We start from the raw sequence: 19,552 nt of genomic DNA, 5'->3' as shown, positions 1-19,552 counted from the left end.
CAAATTAGTCGGCGGATTAGTTATCTTTCATGAAAAGGCGGCTATTGCGTTGGGGGTAAGTGGTCCTTGATCTTGTGTTTGGAAATCAGTTGGACATTCTTGAAAGGTGAGGATGTGGAGTTGCTTTGCGATAAAGTCAAGTTTACGTTCTCTTTTGGATCTTTGTACATATTTTGATAAATCCTTTTGGTGTTAGGCTATGTTGAGTGGGGAGCCAATTAGTGTTTATTACATATATTGTTTGAGTGGATATCTCAATCACCTCACTTGTATGATTCACTGTTAATAGTGTTTCGTTTCAAAAAGGATGGTAATTGAATATGATGTGAGAGAAAATATTAGGTTTCTCTTAATAGGCATAAGAATGGTAACATCTCATTAAGGAAGTTTTATGATGTAGGACCAATTGGAAAATAGATAAGATTTTTATTTATAGTTAGACCTCCAAATTTGCTATTTGGACCTCCCATACTTAGTACACCTCTAATTTGCTTTTTAGAATACTTGAAAAGCTAAGTAGACCTCCTTATTTTTACCAAAACGCCCTTGAACATGAGATACAACAATCTGTTATACTACTTTTTATCTCTATCTTCAACCACGAGAAGAAAAATGAATCAAAATCACATGACATTGCTCTCTTATGAGTAGGTCTCTCCTCCACCAAAATTAATCAGATGCTTGGTTCTCGATCTTGATATGTTGTTGGAACCCCTTTGAATTTGCTAAAAGAAGGATTTCAAGGGTTTTGGGTTGGAAGATCGAGTAATAACTATATCATAATATTCAATTAATTTAGTTTAAGAAAATTTCAAATCAGATTGTTTTGAATTTACCTTTATAATAAATGATGGGCCATGTATAGAAATGATTATTTTTACTTAATTGTTTTAAGTAAATTATAAAACTATATAGGCAATATAAGGAAATATCGGGGGGGGGGGGGGGGGGGGGGGGGGAATTTAATTGAATGTTATATTTGGTTGGAGGAGGTAAGAAGAGTATTTATTTATTTACTTACTTAATTTTTCATTTTTCTCTCTTTGTCCTTACTTGTCTTTTCATATAAGTTGACACAGTCAATTAATAACTGAAAAAATTGGAGATCCAAATATTAAATTTGGAGGTCCAACTAGAACCATCCTTTGTTCTATTGCTTGCCAAAAGTAAAGAAAAAATCAATGCCACTACATATGGTTTATAAATGATGTACTTCAATTTCTTACTATAAATATTTGATGTTCTTTGTTTGGTAAATTGATGTTGATGATATTCTAATATTTTATGATTTTTTTAATTAATGATTTATATGAATGCCATCATTTTTTTTAAAATATTTTACGTAATAAATTAATTGTTTCCATACGTTTCACCTACAGGTTCTAATAAGGAATATGAGACCTTGGTAAGTGATAATGAACTGAAGTGTGTAAAAGTAGGAAATGAAAATGTTGTGTATATGTGAAGCAAATGGTGTTGCACATAGACTTGCACACCTTGCTAGTACATCCATGTTGGATGAGTTTTGGATACTCTTGATATTATTTAGGATGTCCTGATTGAGGATGAATGTATTCCAACATAAGGTTTAGGCTCTATGTCCCCCTCATTGTACTCTCAAAATAGTATAAATAATAATGTAGGGAGGAGAACTATATCTCCAACCTAACGGGTGACCCATGCCCGTTTTCAAAAAAAAAAAGAAAAAAAAAAAAAAAGAGGATTGATCAAATGTTGGCATTTGTTGAGAGAAAAATGCTTGAAGTCCCCCTTGAAACACGCCTAAAGAGGAGCGAGTTTGACTTAATATGTGATTATATGTCTACATATTTTCAAAGTTTTCCTAGGCCTAACAACGAGCATATGACTACTATTTACGTTTTGGGATGACACTCTCATGAACAAGTGATTCACAATTCTTATATTAATTGCTTTCATTAGAGGTTCAAATAGTTATCATTTAAATTTAGAAAAATTTCACAAATGGTCACTCAACTATGACTCATTCGACACTTTGATCACTCAAGTTTCAAATATATCACTTTGGTCACTCAACTATTACACTGTCAATCACTTTAGTCACCCAAGGAGTATTTTTTTTTAATGAAAAAAATTAACAAAGTGACTAAAGTGATTGACAATGTAATAGTTGAGTGACCAAAGTGATATATTTGAAACTTAAGTGACCAAAGTGTCGAATGAGTTATAGTTGAGTGACCATTTGTGGAATTCTCCCTTTAAATTTTGCTCTATGTAGAAGTATGCATTATCCTGGGTACCGGATGCACGTGCGAGTGTGCAGAGACTAGAAGATACTCAATATGGAGCTGGATCAGGTTACCGACACGTACTAGAAGTGGGCTTTGATGGGTACGTTTTAAAACAAAAATTTAGTTAAGAATAAAAAAGAAATAAAATAATTTAATACAATACTTTCAAATTTATAACAGACATAAAGTAGATATCAATATGAAAGTAGATGTAGCAGCGGAGAAAACATATACGGGTTTGATACGTTCTGCACTAAACAGCCGATATGTTGGTGGAACACTTAGAGGTAATTTATTTGTCAAATTTTATAATAAATATGTATGTGAGACAATGAGTTAGAGTATGCATGTTTAATTAGGGAGTAAGGATTATGGATTGAGTATGCATGTTGTGTCTTTAATAGATACGTGATATGTGAGGAAATACATACTAATTGCATTGCTAGTTTGGGTAGGCACATGGTCTTCAAGCTCTCAAATCACAACTCCCTTGTTAGGTCTAGGTCTAGGCTCATCGAGTAGCTCTTCTATTACAATGCTGCTACCAACTTGACTAAATTAAAAAAGAAGTCTTCATAAATGAACAAGTCATCATCTATATCTTCTGGTCCCTTGTGGTCCAAGTACAGAATTATCAATCTCTAAAAAGGAACAGCAGTACACATAGTGACCACATCCAAATCAGACACTAACTTAGTTAACTCGTCTCCTTCATCACCAACCCGGTACCATTAATCAATCCTTTCATTTGCATATCTTGGATTTAGCTGCTTCACCATATTATCAACTTCAACAAGGGACATCCTATCTTTGTCCACATTGTCATAGTAATCTACCTTGCCTCCAACATAGTTGTTGCCACTTTTACGCCCTCCATGGAATATCTTGACTGTAAAATAGTCTGGATGAGCTGCATGGGTCAATGAAAAGCATTAGTTACTTTACCTAACAGTTAATAAATACTCCACAAGCACTACTCTTTGCATCTTAAAAGAGGTACAACACAAAATAGAAAGGGGACAAATAACAACAAGACCACACACAACCAAAGCATTCACATGGGAGAGTAAACAATTCTTTCTTTGCTAGGACCACACACAACATTACTAGGACCAATATTAAAACGCAAAATCAGTTCAACAACAACTTGGCCTATATTAAAAGCATATGCACACGGTTTCAACAACCGAACAGCTTCACAAGCTATATCAAACACTCATTTTCATACTTTACACCTCACACCAACCCTCAATCTCAGCTCTAAACAAACATCCCCAAACTCAGAAACTCGAATAGCTAAAAAGTCACAAACTTTTTGGAAACCCTACAAATCGACCCCAGCAAACCATAGCAAAACCCTTTAATTAATCCAACACCAATCATTCAAAAATGAATATTGCGACCAAAAACAGTTGCATAGTCATCCACAAACCCTGTAAATTTAAAACCCCCAATTTTTTTTTTCAGAAACCCTAGAAACGAAGATCATCAATCCGTATACACAAATCGCAGCAGATTAGGCGCAATCAAAAACTCACCATAATTAGGGAGCTCATCATTCTCGCCTCCTTCATCTCGAGGAACCCAAACATCGACGTCCTTCACCACCATGTCGCCACCTCTATTTATCGGGTTCCAATTCGGATCAGTTTCGTTCACTATTCTAGCCGGACTTCACTTTCAAGTGTACCGGTTTCAAATTTGAACAGGATCGAAATCAGAATTAGGGATTTGGGGATTAAGGGTTTAGGGATTGCAGGTTTGGGGATTACGGGTTTGGGAGAGGGTTGAGCTTTCAAATTTTAGGGTTTGAGGGGAATTACGGGTTCTTGCTATGCCTCAAACTACCGTAATAGAGGCCAGGGGAAAATTCGTCACTTTACAAAATTGGCGTCTTACATGGCGCTAAGCTGGCCAGTCGAAAACTGACATGTCAGCATGCAACCGGATGAAATGGAGGGAATGGATCAGTTGGACTGAAAATTTTGAGTTTGGGGACTTTTGGGATTAAATTAGAAATGCAGGGACTGAAACGAGGACGAAGTCATACTTCAGGGACTAAACAGAATTTTGCCCAAAGAATTAACATAAAGCCAGCAAGAGAAAAAACTCTAATTAAGCTTAGAAGTAACTTTAACAACCTTCTCAAGATCTTCAGCAAAGAAGAAAATAGCTATATTATCTTCTGTTGCATGGTTTTCTGAGAACTGTTAAGGCCATGTGCTCAGGCGAGGAACCTTTTCCTCTCAAATTTTTTAAGGAAACTTGGGCACTAGCTCAAGAACTTTAGGTGAAGCAAGAGTTGGCAAGTGTGCTTGAATTCCAGCACAAGAAGATGAGAATTTTCCATTTTCCCACATTTCAAATCCACCTTTTCATAAAATGTGAGAAATGCATATATTAGACATACTCAAAAAGCAGTCATAAACTATTATAGTAAGAAAAAATCCATTAAAAAAGGAAAAAACCATACTTCCATATGCAATCGAGCTGTGGAATTGCACAAACTGGGGGAAAATGTTCAAAGAGTATCTCGCATAAGACTTTCCTTCATAATTAACAATGACCTTTGAATTATTTTCTCTGATAACAATTGCTGCTACTTTGCAATGGTCAGCATGCTGTTTCGCATCATCAACAGCTTGTTGCTGCTCTTTGTTTAAATACGTTGAGCCTTCGCGAGCAAGTTCTTTAGCTTCTGACAAGTTGTTTGTTTTCAAGTCACCAGTCTTCGGATCATGACATCCAGATCCAAAATGCAGTGACAAGGCATGTCTCGGAGAATCAGGACCAATATCCGTGGCCCAAGCTATATATTTTTAATAATCTCGAAACATATTATTTAGAGGCTAAATAAAGCCTACTTGGAGATCAAGTAATCTCGAGGAAAATCTTGATATTTCTTGACTTACTATTAATTATCAAATATTTGATAATTAAAGATGGTGATTTGCTTGATTACCAAGTATTGCGCAAGAGGGAACAATAACGTGAGCCATGCGGATAGTGAAGATTCCCATGCAATTAATACATTCGCAAAAGGATATCGTACCAAAATATATGTGCAAGCAATTATGGTTTCCCATGCAATTAAGGTGGACATGGAACAAGGATAGGAATAAATCATTCTTGATTGCAAGTAACAAGGAATATATATAATCTAGTTATATATTTAACTGCTCATGCATGGCAGAAGATCAATAAAGGAATGAAGCATAAATGTATGATTGTAATACACGCATGCAAGAGTCAATAACTGTGGCCTAAAATATAGTAATTCATTCATATTAGGAAGGTGAATATGCAGCGAGTAGCCTATATATAGAGGCTAAAGACGACATGAGTCAATCAACTAATCGCACAGATTATCAAAAGTCTCTCCGGAGCAACCTACATTCAACCTAGTTGAAACCAGCGAAGCAAGGGTAACGCCCTCGCAACCCAGCGAAGCTAAAGTCACGCTTTAGTAAACCCGTGCTTCCTCCTACTTCTCGGTGATTGCTCTGCTTAGTCTACAACACTAATCATCGACTCGGTGACGCTAGAGATCACACCACAAGTCCTTATCCGTAAGGCAAGAAGTCAGGTTGGTGCTCTCCTCGTCCACAGCGTTTGAGAAGAAGTCAGGTCAAGGGACGCCCCAATGACTACACTGTAGGTGTTGGCACGCTCGCGCGCACAAAAGAGACAGTTTGCTACCCAGACTGGTTTTGGAGCCAAACACATGTAGATCCATTTCTAGTGATGCTAGGAAAAGAGTCATCTCTGTCTTTTTTTATCTCAATTCTGGCACATTGCGGATTCATTCTCAATCTGATCTTCAAATGTGAATGTTTAGAGTTTTGCCTTCTTTTACTCAAGGATGATCCTTTTAATATTCTTACTTTTTGATCTTGTTTCTCTGATTCTTCCTTACACATGCATTCTTCACATATCCAATCACTTCCAGGAAGTTTGTCTATTTTTACACGCATGCAATAACTGGGTGACACAAAATGATAGGTTAGACGCCAAGCCCATGCCATATATAGTAGGATAAAACTACATATTTTCAAGTCTTCTATCATGAAAATATACAAGGAATCAAAAGGGAAAAAAAGGGGGGGAAATCCCAGAGAAGAAGAGTTATATATATACATGTGTTCTGCCCCATTGCTACACTTGCTACATCTAACAAGCAATTTTTTACGACCTGTATCCCCACAGATATCACAAACATTCACATGTCACTACTAAAAATAATTGCATTCGCTTCGGAAATTTGCAACGGCATTGATTTCCGTAGCAATTGAGACTCTATTGCTACGGAAAATGTTCCGTCGCAATTAAGTCTAATCATTTGCGACGGAAAATCTTTGCCGTAGTAACTTTGTAATCAATTGCTACGCCTTTTCCTCTTGCCGTCGCATAACTTATTTCTATTTCCCCTTACATCTCGATCTGTAGCCATAATTAGCCCAAGCTCTCTCTGTCTCTGTCTCGCCCAAGCGCTCTCTTTCTCTCTCTTCTCGCCCAAGCTCACCCAAGCTCTCTCTCTCTCTCTCTCTCTCTCTTCAGAACTTGGGTTTCTGTCTTCGTCCAAACTCAGGTTCCAAGGGCCTGAGGATCCACGACAACCCTGCTCTCGAGCACGCCTCCAAGGCCTCCAATTTCCTCTACCCGGTCTTCTTCATCGATCAACACTGCATGAATCCCGACCCGAACGCACCCTCGGCCGGATCCTCCAAGGCCGGCCTGAACCGAATCTGGCGCTCATTAGGTTTGCTCTAATTTATCCTTCTTCTTTTTTTCACTCTTGTCTTTCTCCATCTCTTTGTTGTCTCTCTTTCTCCTTTCGGCTAAAACCCAGACCCAAAAAGCACAAAATCAGAAACGCACCAAACCCAAATCTGAATCACACATCCCTTCCCCTCCGTTTTTTCCGTCAGTCTTCTCTCTCACGCTCTCATATCCCGCTTAAATGCAATCCAGACCCAAAAACCCTAATACCCAAAACACAAATCCTAACCCCTCAGCTCCAATACCCCACATCTCGATTTTGTACTTTTATGTTCTGTGTTTGTATGAATTGACAACTGTCTCAATTTTTATCAGGTTTGAGTTAATTTTCGATCCATGATAGATTCCCAAATGCCCAGGAAGAAATTTTGGTTTCCAAATCGGCAAGCTGAGCATGGCTCTGATTTTCAGTTCATCTTCACCACTCTACTTTGCCTCGTTTTGGAAAGGTATTTTATTATAACTATTCTGCATAGGATCCAAACGCATCTCATGAATTGTAGCTTTTGTTCTTCATGACATTTCAGTGGTGCTGCTAGGTGGGTAATTTTATTAACAATTGAAGAATGGCCGATAGCATGAAGCAATTCCAGAAAATCTTAATTGAGCATGAGACTCAAGCTGAGCACCTCTTTCTAGCTAAACACCAGGTATTTCTACTGAAGAATACGGAACAGGGACTAAGTGTGGATCATGATGGGGAGAGAGAGAGAAGGGGACACAAGCATGTATAGTGGTTCACCTTGCACTTGGAGCAAGGCTACGTCCACTTAGATATTTTACTATGAGTGAGGTCAAGTGACCTTTGTAGTGATACAAGTATAGGGATCATGGATCCATCCTCTCTAAGAAGGGGAGGACTTCCCTTTATAGCTATGGGAAGTCCCACTCTATTTACATATCCTCGATGTGGGACAATAATACATATATTGCTTCTCTTGAAGCCTCTTGGAGAGCATGGGAGGGTGGCCTCCTGACTAGATACCGTCCGACCTCCACCATGGCAACGTAGCTCGGGTGCCGGCCTATCGGATGCATGCCATAGGCGGGGCTAGCCATGCCGCGGGGCCCACCTATGAGGTCGTTGATTATGCTTGGCGGTATGTAATATAAGTGATATCAACAAGTCCCCCAAGTCCCCGAGTAAGAGGCGCTTCTTGGTTGGGGAGTTTAAATGTGATGCCGCCAAGTATGAGTGATGACCTCGTTGAACGCTATACCCATACTAGTCCCCCAACTCCGTAAGTAAGAAGGGACTCTACGGGTATGTTGGTGCCACGGGGCCCTCATCAAGCTAGTACCTGCAAATAAGATGAGTGCACACAAAGCATATTGATTGCGCTAGGGCAATCGAAGTGACATTTGAGTCAAATGCATCGAGGTGCATGAATGTTTATGTGAGATGCATGTTACACAATGTGTGTATGCATATATTATGTAATGTTTGACATACGACGTATAAGTCGAAAATGTATGTGTTATGATAGTATAACGAAGTGCATATGATGCATAGATGTGTGATGAACACGATGACACATAATGATATGTAATGTTGTATGCACGTGATGAACACATGTTAGGACCGGAAGTGTAGTTACTCGCCGAGTCCCCCAAGTCACGTAGAAAAAACAGGAATTTTGGATTTAGGCTATGGTAGACGAAGCCGGTAAGGCTAAGAATGAAGCTCCTGTATCGAAGTAACCATTGACAATACTAGCGAGACTATGGCGTGACCATGATAGTCCCCCAAGTATAGGTTAGAGGAAGGATCTCTAACTTACTTAACCCGAACGTATAAGCCATAACCCGATTGTTTGGCTCATGTGTAACGGGAATGTAAGAGTTGAGCTCGCTCATGTTGAGTGGATGATAGGTTGTGAGAGTTTTGTCCTATGGTCTTATTAATGGGATGTAAAAGAAATTTAATTGTTGCGACCAACAATAGGTGAAAAATTTCAATATTTCCATTAATAGACCGTAACACGAAAGTATGAGCGTGAAGCTCAATGATAGTCCCGGTCGGGAACTACCTCCACTTGTGATAAGTGGTATGAATAAGTCCCCCAAGTATAGAGAATGCTCGGGAGGTGAGATGACTCAAAAGCAAGGGACTGGACCTTGGCTTACCCCGCCTTCTGTACCAAGTGGGGTTTTCTGAGGGCTTGAGTCTATGGTTCCCGATGGGGTAGAATGAGGATTTGGGTCTCTGATACCCGGAAGGGTAAATGAGGACTTGAGCCTCTGATACCCGGAAGGGTAGATTGAGGACTTGGGCCTCTGATACCCGGAAGGGTAAATGAGGACTTGAGCATCTGGTACCCGGAAGGGTAGATTGAGGACTTGAGCCTCTGGTACCCGGAAGGGTAGAATGAGGACTTGATGCCTCTCGTACCCGATGGGGTAGCATGAGGGCTTGATGCCTCTCGTACCCGATGGGGTAGCATGAGGGCTTGATGCCTCTAGTACCCGATGGGGTAGCATGAGGGCTTGTACAGCGTGGCCCGGTGGGGTCACGTGAGGACTTGAGCCTCCTTAACCCAATGGGGTTGAATGAGGGCCTGTAGGCCTCCTTTACCCGGTGGCGTGGCCCCGGGTAGAATCAGAGATTGAGCCTTGTAACCCTATTGGGGTATCCGGTAGATTTCGCCTCCGGTACCCGGTGGCGTGGCCCCGGGAAGAATGATGACATTGGCCTTGTAACCCCGTTGGGGTACCTCGCCGATTGGAGAGGATTTGTGTAATGATATGACCTTGACTTACCCCTTGGGGGTACCGCGCTCGGGGCGAGGATTTATGAGATGCATGTTGCATTTATTTTAGTGAGTGTCACATGTGTATATGTAGCAATTTAATTGGATTACAATTAAATTAAAGCTTGACATTAATACATAGTCGTAATAGATATGATATCGAGACTATCACATATCGTAGGCATGCTTAGATTATAGAAACCATTATTTGAAGCATGCTTAAAAGTGTAAATGAGAACTTATCTGGAACCGTTCATAAGTGGTGAAAATAGTGTAAAGAGACATTATCCGTTTGGCTTTGCCCATATAAGAAAGACGTCCCATGGAGGTGATGGTACCTCGACAAAAATAAGCAAGTGAGTAGCGATTTGCTCATATAATTTAATCGACTAATTGACCATAATCCGTCTATATATTTTGGCATGCCAACATTTAGGAGAATATCCGGTGTTACCAGCATGGAGACAATGGCATGAATCAAATAATTCTTTCAATATGTAAAAGAGTAATGTAATTAGTTTTGACAAAATTGCATGCTTTAACATGGGGAGATAAAGAGAACATAGGGTTTTGGCCAACAAAATTGGTTTGCATGATAGCAAGGCACATGTGATCATGCATAATGTCATTAAACGGGGCCAGAGCAGTAGATGCTTGCTAGCGTAGTATAGGTAAGTAATGCTTGCTGCCATATGGTCCAAGCAAATAAGTATATTTGCAAATTGTTGTAAATCAAAGTGATCAATGCATGACATGCATGTTTCTATATGTATGTACCACGTGGTGGTGAGTGATCAATTATGTGTAAAAGATTGTGAATACATTGGTGAAAGGAATTGTGCATGAGCAGACAACACATGATGAGTAGTTGAACTATATTGACTTCAACCCTTATAAGAAAAGCCCCAGAAATTATCATATATATATCTTTGTCAGTGTCCCAGCTGAGGGGTGTCCTAGCTGACACGTGATGTATGCTTTGAGCTATATAAAAAAAAAAAAAGAGAGAGAAATAAGAATGCTTATCTCTAGGAGTATTGCCGAGTGGGTGCAGAGAGTAGCTATCTCACTAGCTCAGTGCTCAGGAAAATTTTGTTGTCAGGTGGGTGAAGACCTGGTAGCCCGAGTCGAGCATGATTCTTGAGTTGAAGCAACGGGGTGGGGATCGAATGAGCCAAACTACTCTGTGGATGCAGGAGGTTCTGGGTGTACAGAGTAAACACATGCACCTCTTCTCTTCTTTTGTTTTGGTTGTTTGTTGCCCGGAGTGAAGGAGACCAGCGGGTATCGGTGATGGCAGCGGGAACCGGTGAGAGCAGTGGGTACCGGTGATGGCAGCAGGTACCGGAGAGCTGTGGGTACCGGAGATGGCAGCAGGTACCGAAGAGCTGTGGGTACCGGAGATGGCAGCAGGTACCGGAGCTGTGGGTACCGGAGATGGAAGCAGGTACCGGAGAGCTTTGGGTACCGGAGATAGAAGAAGGTACCGGAGAGCTGTGGGTACCGGAGATGGAAGCAGGTACCGTGAGGGCTGTATTGGGATGCGAGTCACCGAGTTCCCGGGGAAGGGAGACTTGCTTGTTACCGGTGAGGAATCGAGCGAGAGCAGTAGAAGAGGTTGGCTTACCGGTATGCTAGGGCCCGGGATGCTGGCTCCGTCGGATTGACCGCCGGGAGGTGAGGAAGGTAGCGAGGCCCGAAGTCATTCCGGGTGTACCGATCGAGTAGCTTCTCATCTAGAGGCAGTGTGAGGTGGAGGATAGAACCGGCGGGTGAAGTTTGTGATGAGGCACCGAGAGGATGTCCAGGGAGGCATCCGGGGAAGCCATGCATCAAGAATTTGCTTGGGTGAACTCAGTGCTCCCGGGACGTCGATCATGAATTGGACCGGGATGCTAGATGTAGTAGCTGCTCGGTGCCAGAGAGAGCACCGGGGTGCCCAAATCAATGTTGCTGGTGAAGTTATAGATAGAGGAAAGATCACCGGGATGCTAAGTTGTGAGTAAGTGATAGTGGGCGGTGGTGATCACAGGGAGGTGAGGATGCTGTCGGTGAGGCCTGATCCCAGATCAATTTTTGAAGTGCCGGGCGGGGTTGTGCAATGGTACCCAGAAGCTTTCTTCGGGTAGCAGTCTGCTGTGGTGTGGTGTAGGCGAGATGTGAGGTTCACCGGTATTCGTCATAAGTGGTTCCCGGATGGAGACCCATCTGACCATGATGTGGCTGTAACTTGAGGTGTTGATCGATCCGGGCTGGCGGGTTTTGTCATAACATGATCCAAGAAGCGGGGCTGCTGGGTGTAGATAATTTCAGGGGAGACACGGTGCCCAGAGGTTTGACTCTCCTTGATGACCTATGAACTTGATAGGCTGATTGGTGGTACCCGATTCATGACTCTTGCTCAAGGTTGGAGGTTCATACCCAAACTTAGGGACCCTCCTTCTAGCGCCAATGTTTCTACTGAAGAATACGGAACGGGGACTAAGTGTGGATCATGATGGGGAGAGAGAGAGAAGGGGACACAAGCATGTATAGTGGTTCACCTTGCACTTGGAGCAAGGCTACGTCCACTTAGATATTTTACTATGAGTGAGGTCAAGTGACCTTTGTAGTGATACAAGTATAGGGATCATGGATCCATCCTCTCTAAGAAGGGGAGGACTTCTCTTTATAGCTATGGGAAGTCCCACTCTATTTACATATCCTCGATGTGGGACAATAATACATATATTGCTTCTCTTGAAGCCTCTTGGAGAGCATGGGAGGGTGGCCTCCTGACTAGATACCGTCCGACCTCCACCATGGCAACGTAGCTCGGGTGCCGGCCTATCGGATGCATGCCATAGGCGGGGCTAGCCATGCCGCGGGGCCCACCTATGAGGTCGTTGATTATGCTTGGCGGTATGTAATATAAGTGATATCAACACCAGGTAATTCATACTTGTTACTCTAATGATTTAATTATCTGCTAAATAGGGCATCTGATATTTACATTGGACAGTCGATATAGAATTGAGTTTAGCTATGGTCATCCTACTTGTTATGGGTTTCTAGGTTTGTTTTCTGTTTCAGGCTTGTAGTTTTTTATGGGATTGATTGTACCCAAGTTTAGTGGCATGAGTGACTCGGGAGGAGAAATCTTTGTTTACATTCTTATCCTGTTAGTCATATCTTCAAGCCATTATTTTTATAATTGAATGCTGGAGTTATTAACTTTTGTTTACTTGCATTATAAAGGGACTGAATTGTATTACTTGGTATATTGAATGCCCTGCAAAATAGGATCATCTTTCCTTTGATCTTGTGTCAATCAGTCAGTGTAGTTGCTTTCTGTTGGCATTAAGTGGAGGGGCGCTTTTGTTTATTTATAATTTTTTGCGTTGTATCTTTCTTGCAAGAGTCATTTTTCAATTTTATGAAGAGTAATTATGAGTCTAGTGCTTTTAAGAGTCTTAGGGTGAGTACTCAAGGGTCTTGTCATTAATTGAGTCTTGCGGTGTTCTAGGAGTCTTTTTAAGCCTATAAATATAGCTACGGTTTGTAAACCCAGATGAGATTGGAATGAAATAAACTCAGTTTGTATTGAAAGTCTCCATAAAGCCTCTGTTTCTTGTAAAACCATTCTGGTCTCTTAATCTCTCAACCCTAATCACACTCTCACCGAGCCGACTGTTGCTCTGTTGTGCATCACTAACTTTTATAGAAAATACAAGCTCAAATAGGCAAAGAAATTGCTTACCAGGGGATGAAGAAAGCGGTGACCATCGTCACTGATTGATCTTGTGTCAATCAGTCAGTGTAGTTGCTTTCTGTTGGCATTAAGTGGAGGGGCGCTTTTGTTTATTTATAATTTTTTGCGTTGTATCTTTTGCAACCTATTTGAAACATCAGTTTTCTGCAATTTGGATTTTCATTAAATTGGAGGTTAATTTTGGTTAAATTTCAATATTTTATTGTGATTCTGTTAAGGAATTCAATGGGTTGCAGGTTCAGCGAATAATTACTAGTTGTAGAGGTTTTGGTTTCCGGTACATTTGGTTAAACTGGTGAGATATTCTTTTAGCAGATGGTATGTTATCAGTACATTTATTTTTGGGGTTGTGTTATATTTGTATTTTCTTTGCTGGGTTTGTGATTCTCTTTATTGTCCATTTTAACAGATGAAGAATCACACAGTAAGTCTGCATAATTATTAAAGGGTTCACTGAACTCGTAGTCCAAAATTATTAAAGGTTTTGGTCACCCCACCGCTTCACTCCTCTCTGAGTTTAACTCTCTTAAATTTCCTCTCGGTGCTGCAAGAAAGGTATTGCTTCTTCTTACTCTCTGCCTTTTCTCATCTGAGTATTACTTGCTTTTCTGGGTTCGTGCTTATTTGTGGTTTCATGTTGATAAAGAGGTACAAACCAAGACCCATGAGGGCTGAAAGAGGCAATGAGTTGCATAATGGGAAGTTGATTGTGCAGAATTGGGGATTTCGGAGTTGGCCTGATGGGATTCAGTCAATGGCTATCCCACTAAGGTGAATGGCTATCTCGCTATTTCCTTTATCAATAATGTTGGGGTTGATTGATTTTGTATACAGTTTGTAATTTGATGTTTCAACAGTCTGCTGTGGGGTTGCTTTATCAATAATGCGATCACCTGCCTTCTCTCTCCTCTGATCTTGTTCACATCCCCACCCCTGATACTCACTGCAACAGGTTACTGTCTTCTCAACAATTCTCTATTTGGGAATCTCTGTTTATAATTTGTTCTAACCAGTTTTACCCAGTTCTGAAATTTTGTTATACTAACTTAATGGGAATCAATAGCAAAACTAGATTCGTAAAGGGTTAAGCTTTTCATCCATGTCACAACCCATCTTGTAATTCAGGTCACGTCTTCTATGATTGTCTATCAAGAATTTTGCTTTTCCTCCAATTTCATTTGTGGGGTCTCTTACACAGTTACACATGAATGAAGTTGTTACTAGGTTCCTTCTCTGCAATCTTGCATCCAAAATGCGATATTGTAGCACCATAGAAAAGAGACTGTTATGTGAGATCCAACAATGTACATAGCCTCTACCTAATTACATCCTTATACTTAAGCCATTCGTAATAACCTTCCTTCCATGGCCCCCTAAAGGATTGAAATAAAGTATATGCAGAAAAGGACGTATGGCTGGGTTGAAAGCATGGGTTTGAGGACTTGGTCCTCTTCATCTGGTTTGATTAGTAATATGCAAGTGAAGTGAACTCTAGTGTATCATCATGGAGGTAAGACCATAGCACTTTTAAACTTTTACCACAGTTGGGTTCTTTTTGAGCTCATTAATGTCATAGGTGACCAGAAAACGAGAGCAAACTCAGCCTCTTTCAAACATACATCTCTTTTCTTCTTTTCGGTTTAATGGGTGGGTGATCTTTGTTGTGTACTGTCTTAGTGTCTTACTTGCATATTCGCAGGCTGTCAATTGTAAGAATATTGCTAGTTTTCTTAATGAATACCTTCAAATTGTTTCAGTAAAAAGACTTGTACTTCTAAAGCTTGCGTCTTTTTATCCTCTATCCTTTGACATCGATCAAAGTCTGAGTGGCTGAGTTCTGAATCATACCTTAAGTTTCTAATATGGGTGATACTTTCATATACTAGATGCCAGCACCCAAGTGAGAACTGGTTATGTTTGTGCTGTAAGGAAGTCCTCTGCAGCCGTTTTGTAAACAAGCATATGCTGCAGCATTATCAGCAGATAAATCATTGTGTTGCTCTTAGCTACAGGTACTATTTTTGATGCTTTTACAACAAAGTTTCTCATCTTTTCCTTCCTTTTAATAGAGTGTTTATTACAAATGCATGTTGTGATTTTATTTACATTTCAGGCAGTGATCCTGTTGTGATTGTAAATTATTGATGAAGCAAGATGAGCTAGAAGTTGAAAGAAAGTTGAGAAAGCTTTGGCTGATCTTTGTTTTTTAACAACCTTTGGTTGGTCTTAGAATTGTGATTGTTGGTTGGTTATAGATGATGGGTTTCATAATATTTTTCAATTTATGATATTTGCTGCAGATGGTACTAGCTTTGGTGTGCAATTCACACCATTTTTTTTTTATAAATGAAATAATCTTTTGCGACGGCAAAGTATCCGTCGCAACAAATTCACCCCAATTTTTTTTTAAAATGAAATATCTTTTTGCGACGGCAAAGTATCCGTTGCAAATAGTTTAGCCATTGCGACGGCAACAGTTTTCCGTCGCAAATACTTTTTGCGACGGCATTTTACCGTCGCAAATGGATTTTGTGACGCCACCTATTCCAACGCCAACATTTCCGTCGCAAAAGGCTCAATTTTCCGTCGCGAAAAGTTTTTTCCGTCGCAAAAGCCCAATTTGCCGTCGCAAAATAGGCGTCGCAAAAGCAATTCTTTTTAGTAGTGTGTTTTTAACATAAGCAGAAAAAAAAAATCAGAAAAATTATCACAAAGGTAATAGTAACAATATAAGAGAAAAACGAATATAACAACAATGAAAATTTAAATAAATGGTCAATCATCCAATAAACAATAATTAGAAGTAAAAAGAACACTAACATGGGGCAAGACTTCCCAAAAATATCAATGTGTCATATGATCTATCAAAGCATCGCAACTATTTAAGTAACTTTTATTTGCTATCCAGCCCATGCTCAGGAATTAACAGAACTATCAATTTCTTCCTTTTTTTCTACCACTTTTATGACGATAGAAACTCAATAAAGTGTTTGGTATGTTTACTAACAACACTTAAATGAGAAGGAAACATAACAGATATCTGCATCTCAGCCATATGTCCAATGTAAGGCCTATTGCTAATACAAGTTGCTTACCAGATAGTAGTCGCTTATATCTTTGCACATCAGCAAAGATGTCTCAAGTTACAAAACTACAGATTGATACTAAAATATCAATATAGAAAACCCACTTATTTACCATCAGATAAGTAATGCACATCACATGGTCCATCATAATCACATCACATTTCATTATGGTTTGACATATCATCCCCCTCTGTTTATTAAAACTCAACTAAACTTTGCAAGCCTTGTGGACTATAGGAGACGATCTTCTACAAATTATAAACAAACAAATCTTTTTCTTTTGTCCCTTATGGACAAAGAGGCATTGATTTATCTTCCTTCAGAAGAATTATTGACCAACAAAAATGTGTCTGACAGTCAAGAAGATTTGCAAACCGTCTAATCCATCCCTTTAAGTGACCGGACACAATACATTTTCATGAAATATGTTAGCTTTGCTCACTCCAATCTTTCTTTGGTCATTTCTATAAGGAAAAGGGACATATTATATTTAGTAACATTTGCACAAATGTTATTGATGGTGTGATGCCCCGAAAATTCGTATTTATTTTCCGGAACTTAATTTAGTAATTATCGGACCATGTCGGGGCTCGTGGTTGGAGCGGAAGTGTTTCGGGCGAATAATTATTCAGGAAGCGTCATTTAGGGGGGGTGCAAGGGTTGACTTTTTATTCGTTGGGTATCTCCGAAAACTTCCTTCATGAAAGTCGTAGAGCTCGTCGATACGAGTCCGTGCATATGCGGAACACAAAGATCGGAATTTTTATGAATTAGTTATCGCATTTAGAAGAAGTTTCCAAAACGGGTATATAAAGAAAAAAACCCTAAAATTTTTGGAAGGTTTCCATTTGGGCTAAATACTAGTTACTACCTTGTACTTTAGGTCCAAAATCAATTCAGTCCCTAAACTTTTAATTTCATCAAAAACACCCCTACTCTACTATTTCTCATCTAATTGATCCTTCCGTGAGTTTGAGATGTTAAGTTGCTGACGTGGTATGCCAACTCAACTCTTGTGGGGCCCACATCCAAGGAAAATCCCCAAATTAACCCTGGCTCACTCTCACCCTTGATTTCACCAAAAACCTCAAAACCTATTACAATGGTTTCCCCCTAAACAGAGTCCCAAATAAAAAAAAATATAGGAAAACTAACTCTCTTCCTTTGAGATTGTTGCTGGGTTCAGTTTGGTGGGTTGTTCAATATTACTTGCGGGTAATAAAGGCAAGCCTGTATGTCGAGCACAAAACCTAAACCTGCTCTTGCAAGAACCTGATGTATCTCATGAAGAACTAAGGCTGTATCTGTCTGCACTGCAAATTTCATGACATTGGCCAACTTTATCATTGTGTTGAATTCAGATCAAGTCTGGGTAGCTTTTGATGAGAAAGATTAAACCTTTTGAAAAGGTGAAATGAGCTGCTGCAGTGCTAAGATTCTTTTTCCAATCTTCTCTCTACTCTAATATTTTGGCAGAAAAAAAAATACCCAAGTGATTAACCACACATGAAATTACACAAGAAAAATATACAGAAGGCAAGCAATTCCGATCTAAATTTCAAATCTTTCCGGTTACGGGTTCGTCCGTTTTCGGCTTCGTAGATCTTCTCTGACCGACTTGAGTGGTCATGCTTGCACACTGAACCTGTTCTTACACCACCCCATTTTGCTTTTTCTGCAAATAAACCAAGAATCATCACCAAAACAACCGCCTCATATTGATTATGATTCAATCAATTGCAAATTTCCAACACTTAGATAATTATTAGACTTGGACGAAGACAAGCCGGCCTTGGTCTTGGTGGAAGAAGCGGAGAAGGAATTGCTGCATGTCAGTTCTGATTTCTGAAGAAAGCCATGGGTATCCACACATCGAGATCGTTGCTGGCCATGTCGGCGCCCCTCCAGATCAAGATTCACGCCTTCGTAATTCAATGAGCTTTTTGAATTTTTTTGATTTCGTCAAACTTCGATGGAAGAGAGATAGTTTCCTATTATTTTTTTTTACTTGGGACCGTGTTTAGGGGAAAGCCACAGTAATGGGTTTTGGGTGAAATCAGGGGTGAGAGAGAGACAGGGTTAATTATGAGACTTTCCCTTGTATATGGGCCCCACAAGAGTTGAGTTGGCATGCCACATCAGCTAGTTAACGCCTCCAACTCATGGAATACTGACGGAATGATCAATTAGATGAGAAATAATAGAGTAGGGGTGTTTTTGATGAAATTAAAAGTCTAGGGACTGAATTGATTTTGGACCTAAAGTACAAGGTAGTAACTAGTATTTAGCCCTTTCCATTTTCATCCGGTCTCTTTCTTTTTTGGGAAAATCTCACAAACAGTACCTGACCTATCGGCCACTAATAACTTTCGTACCTCAAGTTCAAAAAATATTAGATTGGTACCTGAACTTCTGACCCCGACCCAATATCAGTACCTGGGAACAGTAAAATCGTTAACGGGGTTAATTTTTGAATGGTAAATCTGTCATTTCACTGTTCATCATCTCCAAAACTCTCCCCTCTCTCTGCAATACCATATTTCTTCTTCTTCTTATTCTTCTTCATACCTCATCACCACTATCAACCAACCTTTCACTTGTTCAATAGCCACCGTCCCATCCACCACAAACTCCTCTCACCTCTCACCTCTCCTTTGGTCGATTTGGGTTTGTGTGTGTGAGGTATGAAGAAGATAATGAAAAATCTGGGTTTGCAGAGAGAGATGGGAGAGTTTTGGAGATGATGAACAGTGAAATGACAGATTTACCCTTTAAAAATTAACTCCGTTAACGATTTTACTGTTCCCAGATACTGATATTGGGTCAGGGTCAGAAGTTCAGGTACCAATCTGATATTTTTTGAACTTGAGGTACGAAAGTTATTAGTGGCTTGAAGTTCAGGTACTGTTTGTGAGT

At 40.0% G+C, this 19,552-nt stretch overlaps 1 long non-coding RNA gene across 1 annotated transcript; it reads left to right on the top strand.

Moving 5' to 3' along the window:
* The first annotated feature begins 6,740 nt into the window (after positions 1 to 6,740).
* Positions 6,741 to 15,849, top strand: LOC133742075 (uncharacterized). Its single transcript, XR_009862352.1, has 9 exons — positions 6,741 to 7,029; positions 7,365 to 7,498; positions 7,577 to 7,699; positions 13,787 to 13,868; positions 13,960 to 14,105; positions 14,197 to 14,321; positions 14,408 to 14,502; positions 15,437 to 15,562; positions 15,664 to 15,849. It is a non-coding gene; the product is annotated as an uncharacterized LOC133742075 (long non-coding RNA).
* The last annotated feature ends 3,703 nt before the right edge of the window (positions 15,850 to 19,552 follow it).

Source organism: Rosa rugosa, chromosome 4 (assembly GCF_958449725.1).
Source record: "Rosa rugosa chromosome 4, drRosRugo1.1, whole genome shotgun sequence".
NCBI classification, from domain to species: domain Eukaryota; kingdom Viridiplantae; phylum Streptophyta; class Magnoliopsida; order Rosales; family Rosaceae; genus Rosa; species Rosa rugosa.
Note: the sequence above shows the minus strand (reverse complement) of the source record. Positions and strands in the feature narration are given on the sequence as shown.